Here is a 4171-nt window from a genome sequence, read left to right on the forward strand (position 1 = left end):
CATTATTATTATTGAATCAAAATGAGAAAGAGATGAATAAATGAACATGGATGAGCTCAAAAATGTCCCTGTCATTTATATAGTAGGGCTACCAAAAAAGTGATCGTTGGAAAAGGTCTAAAGAATGTTATGTCTTCTATAATCGATTATTAAGGTTTACTATAGATCCTATCATTGTATGCCTGGAAGAGTTGTAATTTTAAACAAGACGCAATTGGAGCTTTTTAAAATTTACGAAATAAAAAAAATTGAAGAAATACTAGACTATGCAAATTATTCATTAAATAGTAACGTCGTTGGTGATTTCTACACATGATAGATAGATTATCGACTTTTCGAGAAGTCAACTATTCACCAACTTATAGGTCTATGATCAACTATCTGAATATATGGACAAGTTAAAATAATGACAAAAAAGAGAAATTAAATCAAATTAAAGTATAATAATTAATACCTTTCAAACATTGTAAAATAATTTAGATAAATTAATTGTGACACCAAATTATTTTTGAACACGATCTAGTGATATTTAAGACATGTTATAGTCGTAAATCGGTGAGATAAGACTAAAAAGGAAAGAAATAAAATAAAATAAAATAAAATAAATAAGCATCATTCAAGCAATGCAAAATAACTATATATCATCAAATGGTATTAGACATGTCTAATGAGCATAAAGAAGAGTGATGGTTGTGACTTGTGGGTGTTCATGGGATAAGAAGTGTTTGGGAACAAGTAGTCCTTCTCAATGCAGACGTTTATTTTGAGTAATTGATTGTTACTATCATTGTTCTTTCTTATACTCATTTGATCTAGAGTTCACTTATTTTGTACTCTCATATGATGATATTTAGTCATTTTTCATTGCTTGAATGATGTTATTTTTTTTATCCTTTTTTAGTCTTATCTTACTTTCTACTAGACTCAATTGGTCGATACATGACTGCTAATTTAGTCTGGTATAGATGCATACATTTTTATATAATATATGCACGATATCTTCATAGGTCTAGCATCAATCATCTAATTTTATTGACAAGTAAGACGAGACTAAAAAAGAGAGAAATAAAATAAAATATAATAAATAAATATCATTCAAGCAATGAAAAATGACTAAATATCATCATATGAGAGTACAAAATAATTGAACAGTCGATCAAATGAGTATAAGAGAGAGTATTGGTAGTAACAATCAATTACTCAAAACAAACGTCTGCATTAAGAAGGACTACTTGTTCTCAAACACTACTTATCTCATGAACACCCACAATTCACAACCATCTCTCTTCTTTATGCTCATTAGACACGTCTAATATCATTTGATGATATCTAGTTGTTTTGCATTGCTTGAATGACACTTATTTATTTTATTTTATTCCTTTTTAGTCTCATCTCACCAATTTACGACTATAGCATGTCTTAAATATCACTTGATCGTGTTCAAAAGTGATTTGACGTCACAATTGATGTATCTAAATTGTTTTACAATGTTTGAAAGGTTTTAATTATCATACTTTAATTTAATTTCTCTTTTTTATTATCATTTTAACTTGTCCATATATTCAGATAGTTGATCAAAAACCTATGAGTTGGTGAATAATTAATTTCTCGAAAAGTTGATAATCTATCTATCATATGTAGAAATCAATAATGGTGTCAGTATATAATAAATAATTTGCATAGTCTAGTATTTCTTCAATCTTTTCTTACTTATAATTACATAAACATTCTTGTCCTTGAATGTTTGTCCTACATAAAGATCGGTGTTATCCAAGAAAGAGTGGCTTACATGTGGTCCAGACTGCCCCTCCTTACCTCGTTCATACTCCTCTTCTTTAAATTCTTCAGAATTATCCCATTCATGAGTATGCACTCATATTCCATTGATCTATCATCCACTGCCGGGGGTGGGGGTGGGACTAATGTAGAAGCTTCTTCCCGAGACCTTCCAACAACTTTAACCCACAATATAGGCCTGAAATTATTAGAATCAACGCAAAACATATATAATTTCATGTTTCTATCATTCCTTGTGAATGTTGGATAGATTTTCCCCCTCTTATTTATCAAGTAACTAATGACCACATCGCTTGAACTTAATTCACCATTTTCCATTACGCTTTTAACCAAATCGGTGTATGAACTATTGCGACGAAGGAAAATTGGCACTGTCTCTGTAGACGCAGTTTTTAAAACCCAATATTTAGGAGTCTCCTCCCATTCACTAGAAAATACACCACCAACAATCATGTATTCTATAATAGACATGATATACCTCGATGATAGTATTTAATAGACCTAAACAATGATTTATGAGCCTAGACTTAATAGACTGTAGTCTTCTTCTTCTTAGATGTTTTTCGTACAGTACCTGATCTTGCCTTTTTCTATGACCACCGAAATAATCTAATGGATTACATCTTAGAAACAACCTAAGAAGTGTTGGAATATTGCTATTGAGCCTAGAATCGATTTTAAAATATGGGATTAATTTTCAAGCTTTTTATATGAAAATGGATGAAAACATGGGTCTAAAAATATGAGAAAATGGCTTAAAACAATGGAGGTAATGTCACTTTCCGATGAATGCCAAAAAATTCAATGAAAAATGATCGAAAAACTGTAAGAAAATTGGCAAAATAGTGATTGGTAGTGGAGCTTGATTCAGAATCTTGAGATTTTTTTTTAAAAATTAAATATCCAATAGTTATATTTTTGGACACGAACTAAATTGTAGTTTATAAAAAATAGGGACAGAAATGAGAGTGAGACTAAAGTGAATATTTTTAAAATTGAGTGCTAGGGTTAGCTTTTTTTTTTGTGGACCCATTAGGGTGTCTATTTTCTCAATTTTTCAACACTTTTGTTTAAATGTCAAAATAAGTTCTCAAAGTGGACTTTTAGCAAACTCACCCAGCAAAATTGCCCAGTGCCTCCCCCACCTAAGTTCTTTCTCTTGATTTTAATAAAGAACCTAAGATTGGCGTGCATCTCAATTGATTTTTTCGGACACCTGCTACCTCTTATTAATACAAGTACCGAACAACGATCTTTCTTTTAAGACTTGAATAAAGGGAAAAGGACATGGGCTGGCCATTTTGAAAAGAAATGGCCAACCCTTTTAAAAGTTGGACATGGGTAACCAGTCGACCTAATTTAATACCCCTAAATAGCCATTTGGCCCAAAACTGTTTCTTACACATTAAAAGGCCCAAAACTTATCTCTTACACATTAAAGACCCTTTCAACGGCTAGTTACTGAACTTTTCCAAATTTCTTCTCTTTGATTCATAAATTTTCTTCTCTTTGCTTCATAAATCTGTGTTTTTTGGTGATTCTTCCATTGTATGGACATGAAAAAAAAATGGGTAGTAAAGGCAAGATTAAATTAGCTGGTAAAGGGGTCAATTTTGACCCCAAATTTACTGTTAAAGATGATGATTTTACCGAATCTTCATATATGTTATTGCAGTTGAAGGACTGTGCTAGTCCTTCAAACATGAAGAAGAAGAAGAAAATTGATAGAATAGACTCTTAACCTAAGAGGAAATCTTTGTCGGAAAGCCCTTCTTCATCTCATAGGATGACTCGATCACAGAGTCAAAGGCTTTTAGGTGCATGAAAAGATGAAGAAAAAGGATATTTCAAAAAGAAAGGATAAGGTTTATAGTACGAAGAAAAAAATTAAATAGGGAAAAAAATGGTGAAGATGCTAGTGCATCGTCAAAAAAAAATACAAAGTTTCAAATCAGCTTGCCAAACCAAATTATAGTTTATCAGATCTTGAGGTATTCTTTTTTTTTTTACAAATATAATGTATTTTTTTGTATATGTGTGCAATGTGAGACCTTACTTTGTATGCTGTTGTTATTGTAGTTGTTTTGTGCAATGTAATGCATAGCGTTAATGTATTTAGAAATATATGTTTTTTTCAGATTTGGAATTTTGTTGTTCGACCAAGTGATTATTACATGACTTATGTTAGCGTTCATACAAATTGCTCGATTGTGAATGAGCTGAAAGATAAGTTGACTAAGGTGCAACTTGATTTGTTAAGAAATACTTGTTTTGGATATCTTTTAGATTTGTCACCTGTTTGCATTCAAAATCAGTTGATACATCGCATGTTGCTTAGGGAAGTTTTGTCTAGCCGAAGTAATGAGATATAGAT

This window comes from Capsicum annuum, chromosome 3 (genome assembly GCF_002878395.1).
Source record: "Capsicum annuum cultivar UCD-10X-F1 chromosome 3, UCD10Xv1.1, whole genome shotgun sequence".
In the NCBI taxonomy this organism is placed as follows: domain Eukaryota; kingdom Viridiplantae; phylum Streptophyta; class Magnoliopsida; order Solanales; family Solanaceae; genus Capsicum; species Capsicum annuum.